General features: G+C 45.9%; 1 pseudogene; it reads right to left on the bottom strand.

Annotated features, from left to right (window-relative positions):
• Positions 1-433: 433 nt before the first annotated feature.
• LOC137378539 (U2 spliceosomal RNA) lies at positions 434-542 on the bottom strand (annotated as a pseudogene).
• Between the last annotated feature and the right edge of the window lie 19,397 nt (positions 543-19,939).

Here is a 19,939-nt window from a genome sequence, read left to right as displayed (position 1 = left end):
GGGGTCCTTGACATCAGTGCTGCTGCCGGCCACCTCGACGTACCTGGCGAGAAAGGTGAGTACATCCACCACCGGAACATGGGGGTTGTAGAGATGAATCGTCACCACCCGGTCCCGTTGTGACGGAAGCGTGAAGAGCGGCTCCGCTGTGAGGATCGACAGTGGCGCCCGGTCCCCTTTCTCCTTGAACGCCTTCAGGAACTTGATGCATCCCGTCACGTTCCGGAACGTCACGTCGAAGTATCCACTGCTGGGGAAATCCTGCAGGCAGAAGACGTCCGTCGCTTGAAATCCGCAGCAATCGAAGAGAATTTTCTTGATGAAGAAGGTGCGATCGACCGGTGCATCTCCTTCCTTGTCCTTCACGACCACCCGAACGGTGTTGCGCACTCCCTGGCCCGAAGCTCGAAAATTGGTTACAGCCATTTTACTCAAAGCTTCCCCAGGATGAAAAGGCAATGATCATGGTCTCTTCTCAATCAAATAAGCACTGATAAGAACAGATACTACACTTGATCTTAGCCAAAAGGCCGAGAAGCTGGTATGACATGATCTTCAGTGACACGCACAAATATCAGAGCGAGCAGTACATGCTTTGTCAGCAGGAGAGCATTGAACTGAACACAGCTCCCTCTCTTAGCGATGCTGCTCTCCTTCTTCATTGCTATGCATTCCTAAGGCAGATCCCACTCCTTCTCACACAGCCAGAAGCATTTTTTTTCACATTCCCATTGAACTCGGGCAGATCAGTAGTTTCCACGTGGGGGGATTCAAACGGCAAAGCCCACAGATTCTATAAAAGAAGCAAGAATTTGCATTTGTATAAAGTTTTTTATGTCTCCAGGAGTGCCTAAAGTGCTTCACAACCAATGAACAAATTTTGTCGTCATTGCTAATATGTTGGCAAACACGGAAAATAACTTGTGCACTGCAAAATTCCACAAATAGCAAATTAGATAAATATCTAGATAATCTGCTTTAGTGATGTTGATTGAGTATAAATATTGCCCAGGATATTGCCCTGCTCTTGTTCGAAACAGTGCCGATATTTATGCCCACCTCAGAGGTTTCATGTCTCGTTAAATTTCAGCACTTCCAACAGTGCAGCACCCTTTCTGTACTGCACTGAATTGTCAACCTAACTTTTGTATTCAAGTCTGTGGGATGGAACTTGAACCTGAAACACTCTGCCTCAGAGGCCAGAGTACTCAGATAAGAAGGTAACCTGGATGCACCTTCACCATGGTAGTGGCTTACATCTGGAAAGCTCTAGATAGTTGAGTGGGGTGAGATAATGAATAGGTTAAGCTATGAGGGACATGAGTCAGTGGTTGCTGCCAGGTATGTTGGAGCTAACATTGACAATGAACGAGTATATGTACCAAAAATACCACATGGTGTGACTATATGCAGAGGGGAAAGTTACACTGGCTTTTGTCTGCCTGGTGGAAAGTTAATCTCCCGCCATTGTCTAAATGATCACAAGTGTGTCAGCACAAAGGCTGGACCTTTATACTCCAATTGCATCACTTCTGTACTGAGAAATGAAAAGAAAACTGCTTAGCTCAAATTTTTCAAGTCAACTGTTCCTAATCAGCCAGATTCAGCCATTAACCCATTGTTATACTCTGTGCACAATAGTCAATGCATAGATCTCTGTGTGATCATGTAGATGTGGCAGTGGGGGGAGTGTGGGGTTCTTCAGAAAGAATAAATTAAGATGGAACAAATGACTTTCTTCATCCATAAGTATCTTGTGATCATTGATTGATTAAATACATTCTAGTACTGAGTCATACAGACCAAAAGGAGATGGTGGTGTAGTGGTAATGTCACTAGATGAGTAATCCAGATGGCCAGACCTAATTCCCTGGGAACACAGGTTCAAATCCCACCATGGTAGCTGGTGAAACTAAAGTTCAATTAACTTTAATAAAATCTGGAATTGAAAGCTAGTGACATTGCCGTGAAGCATCACTGATTGTTGTAAAAACCCATCTGATTCACTAATGTCCTTTAAGGAAGGAAATCTGACCTACATGTGACTCCAAACTCACAGCAATGTGGTTGACTCTTAACTGCCTTCTGAAATGGCCTAGTAAGCCACTCAGTTCAAGGACAATTAGGGATGGGCAACAAATGCTGACCTACCAGCAATGCCTGTATCTCATGAATGAGTTAAAAAAATTATACATTTATATAGCACCTTCTACATCCTCAGGATGTCCCAAAGAGCTTCACAGCCAAGGAATAAATTTTGAAAGGCAGTCACTGTGAAACATGGCAGTCAATTTACACACATCAAGATTGCACAAAAAGCCAATGGAAAAGACTTGAATGCAGGGTGGTATGTTGCCTCCCTGGTGCTCGAGTCAATGATGTCATTGAACGGCTGGAGAACACTCTGAGATGGTAGGGTGAACATCTAGAGGCTGTGGTCCACATTGAAACCAACAACATAGGTAGAAAGAAGGATGAAGTCCTAAAGGCAAATTGTAGGGAGCCAAGCACTAGTGAGTGTAGAAATAGGAGAATAGAGCAGATGACTGCATGGCTGGAGAAATGGTGCATGAAGGAGGGATTTACATTCCTGGGACATTGGGACTGGTTCTGCAGGAGGTAGGCATTTTTCTCATGCTGTTGGAGAGGGCTTAAACTAACTTGGTAAGGGGATGGGCACCAGGATGTAGCATTAGAAAGGAGAAACAAGATGCATGAAGGATTGGGAGAGACAGACAGCACTGCAGTAAGAAATATCGAGGTATTAAGTGGAGTCAGACAAAGAGAGAATGAAATAAGGTCTAAATTAGGTTTACAATGCGTGTATGTAAATACACAAAGTGTGGTAAATAAGGTTGGTGAGCTGCAGGTGTAGATAATGACATGGAAATATGATTTCATGGCAATAATGGAGACATGGCTCAAAAATGGGCAGGTCTGGGCACTAAATATTCCTGGATACTAGGTGTTCAGGAATGATTGGGAGGAAAGAAAGGAGGAGGGGTAGCAGTATTGATTAAAGAGAATATTACAGTGTTGGAGAGAGAGGATGTCCTAGAGGGATCAAGGACAGAATCTATTTGGTCAGAGCTAAGAAAGATTATAAGTACCATTACACTACTGAGTGTATTCTATAGGCCACCAACTAGTGGGAAAGATATGCACTTAGAAAATCATAGTATGATCAGACAAAGTCAACATAGTTTTATGAAAGAGAAATCATGTTTGACAAATTTATTAGAGTTTGTTGAGAATGTAACTAGTAGGGTCAATAAAATAAAATTAGTAGATATAGTAAAATTGAATTTCCAAAAGACATGCATTAAGGTCCACATAAAAGGTTAATAGGCAAGATAAGGGCTCATGTTGTTGAGGTTAATATATTAGCATGGATAGAGGATTGGATAATGGGCAGAAAGCAGAGAGTAAGGATAAATGGGACATTTTCAAGTTAGCTGTGACTAGTGGAATGCTGTAGGGATCAGTGCTGGGGCCTCAGCTATTTACACTCTATATTAATGACTTAGACAAAGAGACAGAGAGTAATGTATCTAAGTTTGCTGATGATGCAAAGCTATAATGGGTGGCGCAGTGGTTAGCACCACAGCCTCACAGCTCCAGCGACCCGGGTTCAGTTCTGGGTACTGCCTGTGTCTGCGTGGGTTTCTGCCGGGTGCTCCGGTTTCCTCCCACCTCCAAAGACTTGCAGGTTGATTGGTAAATTGGCCATTGTAAATTGCCCCCAGTGTAGGTAGGTGGTAGGAGAATGGTGGGGATGTGATAGAGAATATGGGGTTAACAACACAGGGGGAACAACACAGAGGGGGGAGGAACACAGGGAGAGAGACAGAGAGACAGCTGGACATCTATCTGGAATACTCTGCATCGCTACGAGAAGTGCGTGGGCAAATATTAACTATGTGCGCAAGCAAAAAAATGCCAGGTATCTCATTGAATCAGCGTCCAACATAGTGATGAGAAAGTAAGTCAATAAATTAATCTTCTTATTTAAAGCTTCTTCACAAAAATGCACATTTGTTGTTCTTCTGAATAATAGTTAGATAACTTTTTAATGTCTTTATCTTTCTAAAATTGTCTTATCCGGCCCCCCATGCGAAAAGGTTGGACACCCCTGGCATATGGGATCCTTACCTTTATAAATAGAAGCATAAAGTACAAAAGCAAGGAAGTAATGGAGCCACTTACCTGTGATAGAGCATGTTCGACCCGGCCTGACCCGAGCCTGAATGCCAGATCCAGAAGTGCAATCCGACCCAACCTGAACCTGACACATGTCGTCGGGTCCCGTTGGATACGGGTCGGGTAGCAGGCCTTTAGTTAGGATCTGGAATGCACTGTCTGAGAGTGTGGCGAAGGCAGATTCAATCATGGCGTTCAAAAGGTAATTGGATAAGCAATTTGTTACAACCAGGTGAGAAAGGGGTCTAGGGTTCCCTCTCAGCCTTCATCTGGTCTTACCATAACAGGGTTTTACTTTTAAACACATTGCTTTTAGCTCCCCTTGGTGAATCCTTGTTCACTGCTTTTCCATTATAAGGCAAAGAAAGCAGCACAAACAGGTTTTCTTAGCTTTAAAGAAGAAAAGTTGAAATTTATTAAACTTGAACTTAAAATCTAATTCGGTTGACATCTATCGATACACAATGCGCCCACGCTAGCATGCATATGTGATACACACATGCAAATAGAGATAGAAAAGAGCAGAAGAAAAATAAAGTGGAAAGGTTTGAGGCAATATCTGAAGAGTTTTTGTTATGGTTCTTCGGGTTCACTGTAGAGTCCTTGATTGTAGGTAGATCTTGATTTTTGTTGGTGACTGGTATTCTTCTTAAACCTTGTTCCATGTAGGAGACTTTTCTCTTTTGGGGTTCATGTGGCTTCAGTGGATTCAGAGGCTTGTGAGAAAGAGATGGGAGCAGACAGGAGAGATCTTCTCAATCCAGGAGCAAAAAGTATTTCTGAGTTCAAACTCTCTGTGACTAGTTCAAAAAACCCTGAAACAGCCAGTTAGTCATGTGACTAGCTGGTCTAACCAGATGGTTAGGTTTAATTAGCCCTAAGTTGGAATGTTTTTTTCTCAGGAGAGTCGGTAGTGGGCAAGTCTATCCTGAACTCTCTTTCAGTGCTTTGCTGGGTCATGCAAAGGCTTTTAATTTTGGAGGATGGGTGGCTCTCTTTGGTTCTGACTGTGGGGGAGGGGTCCTTGCTAATCTCCCCTTTGCCCTCTGCGACACTCCTGCCTCCAGGTCCTTTTGCAGACTCTACTGAACTCCCCTGTGGCACTTCGACTACATGAGGCATCGCCCTCACGGTTTCTCTGCTGCCTAGAGGTCTTTCTTTGTCTCTGCAGGTTCCTGTAAATGCTGTTAGCAACTCTGGCGGGGTGCTTCTTGTATCTGCATTTACGTAGGAGGAAGTGGGGTCTAACTTTTCACATTTTGCAGGATTGGCTGACCGGACAGTAGGGGGTTTCCATCCGGGATTCCTCCCGGAATTCCTTTAACCTGCCCTCTTGGTCGCTTTTTCCCCTCTCCTCTCTAACCTTTTGCTAGCCTTGTGCCTGCCTGCCCCTTTTGTTCTCAGCTGGGGTCCCTTACAGTTCACCAGCCGTCTGCTGTAGGGTCCTCCTAACACCAGTACTGGACTTAGGGGTACAGGTTTCACTGTAGGCTGGGGTTTCCCCTCAACCTGGCACATGTGGCAACTCCTGCAGCATTCCACCACAGCTTTGTGGAGTTTTGGCCAGTCAAACTGTTGTCTAATGCGGGCTTTGGTCTTTCGTATACCGGCATGGACAGCGACTGTAGTCTCATGGGCCCTTCTTAATATTTCTCTGCAGTACCGCTGTGGCACCACTAACTGGTGAACTACTGTCCACTCCATGCTCTCAGGTCTGTGAGGAGAACTCCATTTCCTCATCAGTACCTCATTCTTTAAATAGTAGCAATCAGGAACTCCCTCTGCTTCACTTTCAGACTGGGCAGCCTGTGCTAACTCTCGCAACACTGGGTCGGCTCGCTGAGCCTCGGCTAGGGAAGATTCATTTAATTCATTCCCTGGGTCTGTCTTCTAACTTTCCAAAGAAAGAGTCAGACAGACAGACCTGGTCATCTGCCTGCAGTGCCAATTCAGTGTCTTCTGGAGGAGCTGGTTTGATCATGGCCTGATTCACTACACATTCAGGGAAACTGCAGGGGTCCGTCTCCTGCCACGATCCTGTCTCTCTGACCTCCTGCGAACTTTCTTTCACTACTGGGGGGCCTAATACCTTCACCCCTGCCATACCATTACCTAGGAGCAGGTCAACCCCATCCACAGGCAAACTAGGGACAATCCCTACTGTCACTGGTCCTGAAACTAGGTTGGACTCCAGGTGCACCTGGTGTACAGGTACAGGCATACACTGCCCTCCAATACCATTCATCACCATTCTGGTGTTTACTGTACTCTCTGAGGGAAGGGTCAGGCCTTTTCCCAGTAAAAGGGATCTAGTGACACCTGTGTCCCTGAGAATTACTATGGGCTTGCTTGCCCCACTCGAGGGAAATGGGGTTATTTTCCCTTCAAACACAAAACCCTGATAACCTTCAGGAATCCTACTGAATTTTCCTGCACTCACATCGGTAAGCTTCCTGGGTCTCATGCTTACTGCAGTTAAAGCCACAGCTTGTTCTGATGTGCTTTCCATCAGGGTTCCATTTTCACTGAGCAGGTGTGCCCTGATTAACCCTACCAGTTTTCCCTTTAGTTTCCAGCAGTCAGCTTTTAAATACCCTGCTTTATTATAATGGAAGCACACAGGTCTCCGGGTCTCACTCTTGCTCACAGCACCTTCCTTTTGGCTAGAGGACAGCCCCCTTATCTCCTGATTTCCTTTCTCTCCTAGGACCGCTTGGGCTCCTATCACCTTCCCACCCTTGGTCCTTTTCGGATTTTTGGGGGTGACTAGGAAAGGTTCTCCCTTGGGAAAGCAACTTAAGTTAAAGCAAACTCATCATCCAGAACGGACACTTGCCGGGCTTAATGAACCTGCTGCTCCTCTACATGGATCTTTATGGAGAGTGGGAGAGAGTGTTTAAATTCCTCTAACAGAATTACTTCTCTGAGATTCTCATAGCTGAGCTGTACTTTAAGAGCCCTCAGCCACTTGTCAAAAGCCAGCTGCTTACTTCTTTCAAACTCCAGATAAATTTGATTAGCTTGCCTCTCGAGGGTTCTAAACTTTTGGCGATAGGCTTCGGGTACTAATTAATATGCCCCGAAGATAGCATTTTTGGTCAGTTCATAATTTGATGAACTCTCATCCGGCAACAAGGAATAAACCTCATGGGCATTTCCAGTTAGCTTGCTTTGTACTAAAAGAGGCCAGATCTCAGCTGGCCATTTTAGCTGCCTTGCCAGTTTCTCAAAGGACTCAAAAATCTTCTACATCTTCCTCATTGAATTTTGGAATTGGATGAGCTAGTTTTAACAATTATGTACCTAGCCCTGAATTACACTCCTCCATATTGGCCATACTTTCACTGGGGTTACTCTGTCGCCCCCTAGTTAACTCAAGCCACTTCAGCTCTCTTTGTTTGCATTCCTTCCGGAATATTCTGTCCCCCCCCCCCCCCCCCCCCTCTCCTCTCTCTCTTTTTCTTCACGTTCCTTCTGGAAGGCTCTTTCTTTCTCCGTCTCCTCTAATTCAGGTTTCCTCTCTTCCAATTGTATCTTTGCTAACATTCCCTTGTGGGGATCTGCTTCTAACACTGTTTCTACTTCTTCAGATTCAAAGGAAAAATGGTTGGCCACTAGCCTTAGGAGTTCAGACTTCCTAGCCTAGATATGTACAGTGATCCCACACTGCTCAGCCATTTTCCTCAAATCCTCCATAGACAGTGCTTTTAACTTATCCCAAGTTACTTCACCCTGGCATGGAGAGGTACTGGCTTCAGTTGCAGTCATGTTAGTATTCAAGAGCACACAACCACAAGAAAACCTGTATTGAAATCTTGCTCTTTTTTGATTGGGAACAATTTGGGTTCCCACTTCCAATTTCTCTCGTTTGTGGGTAAAATCCCGTACACTAGCACCCATATTTCTGTTACGACCAGGTGAGAAAGTGGTCTAGGAGTTTCTCTCAGCCTTCACCTGGTCTTACCGTAACAGAGTTTTATTTTTAAACACACTGTGCTTTTAGCTTCCCTTGGCGAATCCTTGTTCACTGCTTTTCAATTATAAGGCAAAGAAACCAGCACCAGCAGGTTTTCTTAGCTTTAAAGAAGAAAAGTTGAAATTTATTAAACTTGAACTTAAAATCTAATTTGGTTGATGCCTACCGATACACAGCACGCCCACATTAGTATGCATACGTGATACACACATGTAAATAGAGACAGAAAAGAGAAGAAAAATAAAGTGGAAAAGTTTGAGACAATATCTGAAGAGTTTTTGTTGTGGTTCTTCAAGCTCACTGTAGAATCCTTGATTGTAGGTTGATCTTGCTTTTCATTGGGGCCCAGTACTCTTCTTAAACCTTATTCACTGTAGGAGACTTTTCTGTCTTGGGGTTCATGTGGCTTCAGTGGATTAAGAGGCTTGTGAGAAAGAGATGGGAGCATACAGGAGAGATCTTCTCAGTCCAGAAGCAAAGTCTTTCTGAGTTCAAACTCTCTGCAGCTAGTTCAAAAAACCCTGGAACAGCCAGGTAGTCATGTGACCAGCTGGTCTAACCAGTCCTGGATTGTATCACCTTGGCAGTCTCTGGAATGCTCCTCTTACACACACTACCTGGTGATCAAGAAATAAAAACAAGAACTGCTGGAACCACCCAGCAGGTCTGGCAGCATCTGTGGAAAGAGAAGCAGAGTTAACGTTTCAGATCAGTGACCCTTCTTCGAAACCTTCGTATAACCTGGTGATCAAGGTCCATTGTGGGTTGAATGTGTCAGGGAATGTTCCTTTGTCCTTCCAAGCACTGTCTGTTAACATGCAAATGTCTTTTCCAGCCATGGCTGATCTGTTTAACAAGTCATTTCCTCGCTCCAGCAACAGTTTGAAATCATTGTTCATGACTCATTCTTGACAGGTAGGGGCCTAGCATGATACAGCTGAAGAAGATAAATTGTAGAGATACAGGAAAACGGCAGGAGTGGGACTAGCAGAGTTGCACATGCAGAGAGCTGGCACAGACACAACAGGCTGAATAGCCTTTTACTGTGCTGTAACCATTCTATGATGTATGATTCCAAGTGAATAAGATAACTCGCCACATAATATGTGTCAGTGGTGTTGGTGGAGAGAGATATTTCGTCCAGAGCACCGGGACACTCCCTTATTCCATGACAAATAGAGCTGAACAGACATTTCATTTGCGTCTGACCGTGGAGGTGTACCTCCATGCTGCACTGCAGTGTTAACCTAAACTATATGTTCAAGGCCAGAAAACATCTGTCTCAGAGCCAGGAGTGCAAAAACTAAGCCAAGGCTGGCACAATGTTAGCAATGTATCTGTTAAACATGCACGGCAGCTATTATGTGCACAATGTTGGCATGACAATGTCCATGTATTGTTATACACACTGGCCGGAATTTTGTTTTGGCGATGGCGATTCTCGACCACTGGCTAAAGCACCAGCAAGCTCCCCGCGTTGTCTTCTCTGGGGAAGGCCTGCCGCATTATGTGCCAATTAGGCACTTAACTGGACAGCAGTGGGCCTTCCCCAGGATTAAGGACCCTGGCGACAGAAGTCCTGCCCACTGAGTGCTGCCAGCTTATCATAGATCGGCAGCTTTTTAACTGAGCAGTGCCACCATGGAGGTGGTGGCTGCTGCCAGTACTGGACTCACCGGAGGCACTGGAACCAGGTCACAGGTAAGTCAGGGCGCGAGGGGTTTCATAGGATGTGGGTCATGCGGGAGTGGTGTGTAGGGGGCAGCAGCAAGTGCAGGGGGTTGCTCTCTCAGTAGGCCCCCCATCATGAAAATGTGCTATTCTAAATGATTATTTTTAATTCATCGGTTGGAGACCTAAATTAAACTTTTAAAAAGGAAAATTGGAATCCTACATTCAACTTTTAAAAAGCTGGCAGCTAAGACAGCCGCCACAATTTGCATTGAAATACCTCACATTCCAAGGTATCAAAGTGAAGACTCATGTCTAAATAGCTCTCATCCAGAACAATGGTTTCAACAGTGGATTGAATTAACTGATATCGCTTTCATTAGCAAGACATTCTAGCCATCTTGGAAGATTAACCCTAGTGGAGCCGAGCCTCCGGGGTAATCATTGAAACAATAAGGCCAGAGAGAGACTAAAATTCTTAAGACTTGAATCTTGTCACATGTTGTGTTTCCTTAAGTAACACAATGAGTTACATGGATTCCAATTCCTTGAAAATCTCAAACAGGTTTATTAACAGCTCACTATTATATACAATACAGAGCAAACTATGTACAGAACCTTTGTCTAGGGAGTTACAGTTGCAGAGTGACTATGGCTTCTAGTCACATGACTACATCCTGGCACTTAGCTCATTAGTTCTTAAAGGGATATCACTCTTGAAGCAATCATACAACATCCCCTTTCTTTCCAAAGATAAGTCTCATACGCTATAAGTAAAAACATATAAAATTGGATAACATCAAAATTATTTACATAGGATAGAGATTATGAAACTTGCATGTGCAGAAGCTTAAGAGTCCAAATATCGTTTTGGTGCTTTGAAACTCTTCCAGATTTTTTTATGGCATAACTTTCTGGGTATGTGGATTTCACCGTTGGCTGTTTTTGGTTTGCAGACATGTTGTTAATGTGTTGGTTGATGTCCTGTTGTTACTTCACACCTATGGATATGGGCTTACAGTCAACTTCACACCCTCATCGTTGGAGTGTGGTCTTTCGAGTCCGCTGTGCACAATTCGAGTATTGCACACGTCTCTCAATTGGCTTTGGCTCCTCCTCAGCACTGCTCCGCTAAATGTTGTAACCCCATAGGACCTATGCTCACTGCACACATTGGAGACCTCTGCAGGTAATCATGTTCTTATTGTGGGGTATATGACCCTGACCTTTTGTCCTACATATCGCTGAGGTAGTTCTTTCCGTGCATGTCAGTCATGCACCATCTTTATTCTCCCTTGTTTTTCAAGCAGTGTCTCCTGCATCGCGGAAAATTTATACAGATGATGGCTAGGCAGGATCGTTCACACTTGTCTGTCAAACATGATCTGTGCTGTTGACTGTAAGCCCATATCCATAGGTGTAGCTCTGAGGTGTAAAATGACAACACGAAAATCTTGTTTCGTTCTCCTACGCTTGAGGATAAGTGATAAACTGTGCAAACTATTCGCTCAGCGAGACCATTAGATCTCGGGTAATGTGGTGAGGGCGCCACCTGGTTTATGGCCCATTTGGCACACATATCCCTGAAAGGTCTGCCAATTTACTGTGACCCATTGTCTGAAATAATTTCTTCAGGTGCACCGAATAGATTGAATATGGCACTCAATGTGTCTGTGATGACTGCGCTCAAAGTGTCTTTTACCTGTCTGACAATTGGAAATTTAGAGAAATAATTGGTGACTAAAATAAAGTCATCTCCATTCATGGAAAATAGATCAGCTGCGATTTTGGACCAAGGGACTGAAGGAATCTCGTGAGTGTTCTTTACATTGTTGTGCTTGGTGGCTCTGGCACGCCTTGCATATCCTCACTAACTTATCGATGTCACCATTCATCCCTGACCAATAAATAGTATTTTGTTCTCTCTATGCTCATATGGCCTTGGTGAAGTTGTGACAAGATGTCCTCTCGGAGAGCTTTGGGCACAATCACTTGTTTTCTTTTGAGGGTGACGCCTCTCGAGATACTGTGTTCATCTCTATAAGGCCAAAAGCATCTGCGGGTTTCTGGCACCACTTTCACCGTGTCAGGCCAACCTTCTATGTTGACACTCCACACTGCCTTCAGTTGTGGTTCATTTGCTGTTTCTGATTGTAGTTGGTCACATTTGTGCTGACCAAAATGCAATAAATCGATTTTGAGCACATCTTCCACCTCGATGCCCATGCTATCTATTTGTAGATTCAGTGGAACTTCTTCATTCTTGCTTGGGTTTGGCAATCTGCTCAGCGTATCCAAGGTAACCATTTTAGTACCCAGTTTGTAGCAGACATCAAAGTTGTACCCCTGTATTTTCACTAAAAGCTGCTGTAGATCAGATGGTGCGCTTGTTAATGGTTTGCGCCAGATCACCTCCAGTGGTTTGTGGTTGGTCTCCACAGTGAACTGCTTACCGAGCAGGTAGGTGTGGAACATTGTGATCCCAAAGACCAGAGCAAGGGTTTCATGCTCTATGTTTGAGTAATTGGATTGTTCTGAGGATAAACACTTGGATCCGAATGCAATTGGTTTGCCATCCTACAGGATGCACGCTCCTAGCCCTTATGAGACGTCAACTTCCAGGATTATCTTCTTCCTTGGATCATAGTACTGCAGGGTACAGGTATCTGCTGACAATGCTTGTTTGAGAGACTCAAACAAATGCTGGTGGTCCTCCTGCCATACATATGGTACGTCTTTCTTTCAGAGCTCTCTCAATGATGAACGTATGGTGCCAAGAACTTGAAAACTCCAAGACATCTCTGTAGATCTTCTTTGTCTTGTGGGATAGGCATACACCTTACATCTTTGGCTTTGCCTGGGTCAGGACGGATTCCACAACCTGAGTAGATGAAGCCAAAGAAATTGATCTGACTTATATTGGCCTGGCACTTCTTGCTATAAAAAACAAGCCCTTTGCGACAAACTACTGCCATCAGTGAATGAAGATTTCGATCATGCTCTTCTTTAGTTTTTCCCATTTCTGCAATATCATCGGCAACGCATATACAGTCAGGCATGTTTTCTATAATTCTGTCCAAATGCTGTTGAAACAGATCTTGACTGACAGATAAGCCAAAGGGTAGTCTCTGGAAGCAATATCTTCCAAATGGTGTCCTGAAGGTGGTGACTTCCTGAGATTCCTTAGCTGGGTGTACTGACCAATATCCATGTTTAGCATCCAACTTGGAGAAGAATTTGGCTCCTGTGAACTTGGGATTCAATTCCTTTAGTGTTGGAATCTTGTAAGGGCATCTCTTTAGGGAGAGGTTCAGACTAAAGGCCTGCTATCCCACTCAAACCCGACAGGACCCGACGACATGTGTTGGGTTCGGGTTGGGTTGCTCTTTCGGGTCTAGCTTTCGGGCTCAGGTCAAGTTGGGCCCGGGTCGGACACACACAGTAAGTATTGCATTTTGCTCTGCTGGTAAGTGTCAAAAGTTGAAAAGCCTACCTGAGCTGGGAGTCCAGGACGTCAAGGAGGGAAACTCTGAGTCTGTGCAGTAAGTGAGTGAACGTCTCTATGATGCCATCACGTTCATGCTTCAGCTTCCTGCAGATTCGGAGTTGGAAGGTAGGTAATGTGAACATTCTGGTGGTTGGGTCGGGCTCGGGTTGGGTCGGGTCAGGTCGGGCGCGGGTAAAAATGGAGGGACTCGCTTCGGGTTGGGCTTGGGCTTGGGTCCGGGTCCGATGCGGTTCTTTTGGGTTCGGATCAGGGTTTTTTTCCTGACCTGAGCAGGCCTTTAGTTTAGACATCTCAGATCCAGACATACCCTGATTGCTCCACCCTTCTTTAGTACACACTTGATTGAGCTGCACCAGCCTGTGTGATGATGCACATGACGGATGTTGCCATTGCGTTCCATGTCATCAAACTCGTACTTAAGCCTTTTTTGTATGTGCCTGCTGCACTTTCTAGGAGGGTTGATTGATGGAATCACATCCTCTCTGAGGTGCAGTATAGGACTGCCTTTGAAATCTCCTATGGCGTCTAACATGTCCGGGTACATTTGTTGTAAGTCCAGGACTGACTCATTGCGGGTAGTCTTGGTCTCTTCTGCTGTAATGGTTACCTTGGTGACCTCATTGATAGTTATCATGTTGAGGTCCTTACACGCTGGTCGTCCTGCCACTGCTGGTCAGCTCTTGTCTACCAAGTAAAATATTTGTGGTTTCCATGCCGACTTGTCATAGCTGCATTGTATTGTTAGTGTGCCAAGGGATAGGTGATCAATTGTATGCAGCTAACTTTGCAATTGTCAGTTGTATCATTAATTTTGAATGCCTGCGGTACATATCTACTGACAAATTGATCGAGTGATTCTGGTGGCTGTTGCCTGTAGGGCATCAATTCCAGGAGATGAATTCTAAAATTCACTTTTTCCTGAAGCTGATCTTCCAGCACTTTCCATATCTTTGCGGGATCTTTCTGGTCCTCTTCACATAAGGCAGAGGTATTTATTCTGTATAACCCCTCATTTCCAACTGCTAAAAGTATTTTCACAGTTCACTTCTCTGGTTCTACAACCACTTGGTCTGTGAAGCATAACTGCATTCATTGTTTAAAAAGTTTGAACTTGGATCGGATATCAATGGCCTTCCATGCTGGGAAATTTGACATCCATCTTTCTGCTATTCTTTTCCTTTTTGCTCTGTATTTAACTTTGTTCAGCTCTGTGTCTGCCTGCAGCACTGTATTTATTATGACTTATCTATTCATGGCTTAAAAGTTGCTTTAAGGCTTGTGCTCTTAACTTTGCACTGTTTCCCCTTTGAGAAATTCCCTTTTATTTAGACTAGTTGCTTTGATGAGAGTAGAAGGTGATTGACAGTGTTCTCTGTTTATTTTGCTTTCAGCACTTCAACCTGTATGTTCACACAGCTGTTCAATAGGCAGGTCTTTCTCCTTTGCTTTTTTTCTAGAGATTGTTTATGTTCTTCACACTTGAGTGGTTTAATGATTTTCTTTAGCTTTGGCTGCTAGAGTTTGTTTAACTTCTTCACGGTTGACTGGTTTGCTGGTTTTTTCAGTGTTGGCTGTGTGAAGGGAGGCTCTACAGTTTTCGGGGCTTCCTGTGCTTTCTTTTCCTGGATGCCTCCCGCAATGGTACTGACCTCAATCAGCCTGAGAGAGGAATCAGGTTTCCCCCTTTTATTTTTAAACGGAGCCTTTAAAAAAATCAATTTTTTTTGAGCACTTCAAATCTTTTTTTAAACCAGAATCCCTTGACCGTCGGCATAATGATTCACCCGATCACAGGAATGTATTTTTAGCGTGTCGTTCAGTGCTCTGTCTCCAGCAGTTGGAGGTAAGTTTTCTGCTTTTCACTGTTTGGGCCAATATTTCTTTCACTCTTTTCAGGTGCTTTTTAAAATTTCTTCACTGGTTTGCTGTTTTCACCTGTGGTCTTCAAAGTTAAAGCTGGACTTTTCACCACAGCTGTCACCATGTCACATATTCTTTGTGTTGTCTTAAGTGACACAATAAATTACATGGATTCCCATTCCTTGAAGATCTCAAACAGGTTTATTAACAGCTATTTCTACAATACTGAGCAAACTATGTACAGAACCTGTGTCTAAGGAGTTACAGTTGCAGAATGACTCTGGCTTCTAGTCACATGACTACATCCTGGCACTTAGCTCATTAGCATACTGAGTTCTTAAAGGGACACCACTCTTGAAGAGATCATACAACAATTAAAGTGCAACAGAGAATACACAGTCAATCATGTGACAGTCTGTCCATCTCTGTGAAAACATGGAGTTTCTTTTGGACACATCAGACAAGCTTTGAGAGCAAATCAGTGCCAGGACCCCAGTGGGGTGTCTCTCTCTCAAGGTAATAATGCAAGTTTCAAACCCTGTCTGTGGATTGCGGAACATCTAAGGCTATCATTGTTACAGACAGAGACTCCAGGAAGAAAGCCACCTACATCACTGTCTCCAAGATCTGTGACCTCATTGCTGAAGACCTCACACCTCGCAGCACTGGTCATCATGTCCTGCCAGCAGCCGTCAGAGTCAATGTGGCCTTGAACGTCTTCGCTTCTAGCTCCTTCAATGGATCAGCTGTGGACCTTAGTGGCATCTCACAAACAGTTGAACACCACTGCATCTCGCAGTCACTGATGCCCGCTTTGCCGGAGTTGAACAGCGCAATCATATCACGACAGATAGGGCCTTGCAGGAAGAGAGGGTATTGGATTTTACCTTCATTGCTGGATTCCCCCATGTGCAGGGCATCATTGATTGCAACCATGTGGCCAACAAGACACCAGTGACTAGATCCATCAATAGGAAGGTCTTTCACTCCCTCAACATCCAACTGGTCTGTGACCACAACAAGAGCTTCCTACATGAGTGCACACATGGCTGGCATGACTCCTTCATCTTCCAGCAATCTGAGATATTCACTCCAACACCCAAAGTGCATGGATGGATCCGAGCAGACAAGGGATATCCCTTGAAGAGATGGCTACTCCCCCATTGACAGGATCTCCAGACAGAGGCACGGAGACGATACAACCAATGCCACCTGTTCAGTAGCTAGACAGTTTCTGAAGATGCAATTCCGGTGCCTGAACCATTTGGTGGGCACCCTCTAATACTCTCTTGCAAGGGTCTTGGTCATTGTGGTGGTCTGCTGCACTCTCCATAACATAGCCCTCTAGAAAGGCACTGGCACAGGCCTCTGCACGGGCGCTGACGCCATTTAAATCTTTAAAGAAGTAACCCCCCAAATTTAAATAAATAAATTCATAATGCCCCTTTCCCACCACCCCCCCCAACAACAATTAACATATCTATTTGCCCTTTCCCCCAAACACTTACCTTTTACATCTGACTTTACCCCACAAACTGCACAAAGTTTAAAGGTCAACCCTTCCCACCATCCCCTACTCCCAAGACATTTATTTGATCCCGTTCCCCAACACTCTGCACTGAAAATCTTACCTCCTCCCCCCTCCCCAATAGTGTGGCATCGCATTTCCCCAGATGGGGCAGGGAACTAAAGGTGCGGACGTGCCAGCTGCTGCGCTGAGGATTGGGTGGGCCCTGAAGGTTGCAGGTAAGTCTATTTAAATGCATTCATTTTATTGATTTGAATATTTTAATTGAGATCCTACCACCCAGCAGCAGGGGGACCTCCATGGAGCCTCACCGCCGCCAGGAGGATTGGGCCGGGCCCTCCCGACGTTGAGGTCCATAGCGAGCCTCATCCAGAGCCATCCTCAGGCCCCCCTCGCCACAGAACCAGACGCCTGGGGGAGAACAAGATCCAGCCAACAGTGGCTGCGTGCCGTCACACACACACACACACACACACACACAGTGGCTGCGTGCCGTCACACACACACAGGGCTGGATTTTAAGGAGCCCTCGACGTTAAACGAACCGCTGCGCTTGAGATCGCGGTGGCTCTTTGGTGTGCGGCCCACGTGGGCATGCTGCCATTTCTGAAGCTCAGCGGCGAGGTCAACGGCGAGCTTATAAAATCCAGCCCACAGTGTCTGCAGACCGTGACGCACGTGGTGTCTGTGGACTGTTACACACACAGTGTCTGTGCACTTACATAAACACAGGGCTGGATTTTACCAGCCCTCCGATGTCGGGGGTCATGCCAGGGGGGCTGCAAAATTCTGCCGGGAGACCCCCGCCTGGACCTCCGATGCTGAGAAGGCCTCGTCGCATTTTACTGGCAGCGGCCGGCCCCCCTGCTGCTCAGCGGTGGCACCCCAATTATCATATGTAAAGCTCTACTTACCCTTCCTGATTATGCATTCCGCCGCCTCTCACTCCACAGTTCCACATTTTACGTTGAACGGCTGTCACGTGCCGTCCCGTTCACGAATATGTAAAGCCGACGGGACATCAGAAGTAGGAGTACTCGCTCACAATGCGGGAAAAGCTGGATATACTGGGGTCTCAACTCTGCATAGAGGGGATTACAGAGGCCCATCTGCAGACGTGTAGGGAGTCACTGCGTTTCTGCCCTCTGTAAAGGTTGTCAGCTCTGTGCCATTGATTGCTCCTTCATTGACAGAGGAAATGACACTCGAGTCACCCTGTATGTGGGGAAAGTGCCAGAAACAGTAGGCATGTAAAAGGTTATATGTCCGGTGGGCCAATCGATGCAGCTGGTACAATCTTTATGTGGTCATGTGGTACCCCTCTCAGTGGGAGCACAGATGGGCAATGCCATGCCATGCCACATAGCTGCTGCATGAAAGCACCAGATGTACCACTCAACATCAATCTCTGCCCTGTTAGGTACCTTTGAAGAAGTGAAGGAACCGAGCTTAATTACAACTTTGTGATGGAGATGTTTCACCCTATATGCATTTTCCCATTTCTCGTGAGGATCCATATGAGCCGCAGGCAAAACCAACAGGCAGTTGCAGCATACATAGAGGCCCCCAGTTGTGAGCAGCAGCACCCAAGCAGAGCTCGCCACTACAGATCGCCGCACATCCACAGGTCCCGCATGACATACCTGCAGATGTCAGAGCGCCAGTGTCAGAGGCGAGTGCGGATGGTGTGTTATCTCCTCTCTCATCTCTGTGCCCTGCTGAACGATGACCTGCAGCCCATGGGCTTCGGGGGACATTCTATGCCAGTGGCTGTCAAAGTGACAGCGGCTCTTAATTTTTACGCCTCTGCATCATTCCAGGGGCCCATTGGAGAACTTTGTGGCGTTACAGTCAGCAGTGCACCACTGCATCAGGGAGGTTACCGATGCCCTGTACCAGAGAGCTGGTGACTATCTCCACTTCATGACGGACCCGGAGAGACAGGCCTGGACAGCCATCGGATTTGGCTCCATGGCGGGATTCCCTCAGGTGCAAGGAGTCCTAGATTGCACCCATGTGGCCATCAAGGCTCCTGCTGGGTGACCAGCTGAATACGTAAACCGTAAGGGCTTCCACTCAATCAACATGCAGCTAGTATGTGATCACCAGAAATGCTTCATGCAAATCTGTGTCCGCTTTCCAGACAGCTGCCATGACCCATTCGTCCTGTACCAGTCCCAGCTGCCATTGCTGTTCACTGAACTAGCTCAGATGGAGGGGTGGCTTCCTGGAGACAGGGGCTACCCCCTGCAGTCATAGCTCCTGCCACCACTGATGCTAAGGAGAGGTACAACACCAGCTACGACGCGACAAGAGCCACTATTGAGCAGGTGATCGACATGCTGAAAATGTGCTTCCGCTGCCTGGATAGATCAGGTGGTGCCCTGCAGTACGAGCCTGAAAGGGGAGTTTGCATCGTTGCTGTCTGCTGTGCTCTGTACAACTACACACTCAATTGCAGGGAGGCCTTTCAGGATGAGGACAGATGTGAGCAGGACTCATCCTTGGATGATGAGGACGCTGAGGACTTACAGCAGGAAAGGTGCATAGGAGGACAAAGAGCCATTGTCCATGTTACTGCATCCGTGGAGACGCACATACTGGAATGGCAATGATGTTATTCCATGCATTGGCAGTTCTGCAAGGCTAATGATGTAATGGGAGGAGACATGATCGGTACATGTTGGCACATGTCATTCATACAGTATGCGACGTTAGTGAAGAAGATTTTGATTTTGGCCTTTCTACATTGTTGTGTCACCCATGCAGACCCAGTTGTGTCACAGTATTTTTTGGACACGCTTGCGGATGCTCCTTCGCGGTGCCACTTCTGCGCCAGCAGCCTGACTGGAGGAAGGCTGCTGATTTGATTGATCTTTGGCTGTGGATGACTTTGGTGGTCGTCCTCTGTGTGAACGACGCCTGTATGATGCCATGTGCTCTAATGCCTGTGACACGGCAGCTGTCATGGCCTGGATGGACTCTGCTGTCGTCTGCTCAAGGCTGCACATGGCCTGTGGCAGCTCTGCCAGATTTTGCCATGACTGTTGCTGCAGCTCCAGCATGACCCTCTGTGCTGACAGCACAGAGGGTCATCAGCAGCCTGGGGCTCAGCATGGGCCTGGCCACCCTCAGCCCTCCGACTATCAGGGGCCTCGGCTTTCTCAGCTTAGTCAGCTGCTCGGGCACGTGTGTT

The sequence above is a fragment of the Heterodontus francisci genome, chromosome 16 (genome assembly GCF_036365525.1).
Source record: "Heterodontus francisci isolate sHetFra1 chromosome 16, sHetFra1.hap1, whole genome shotgun sequence".
Taxonomy (NCBI): Eukaryota; Metazoa; Chordata; class Chondrichthyes; order Heterodontiformes; family Heterodontidae; genus Heterodontus; species Heterodontus francisci.
The sequence above is the reverse complement of the archived record's forward strand: the minus strand, read 5'-3'. Positions and strand labels throughout refer to the sequence as shown.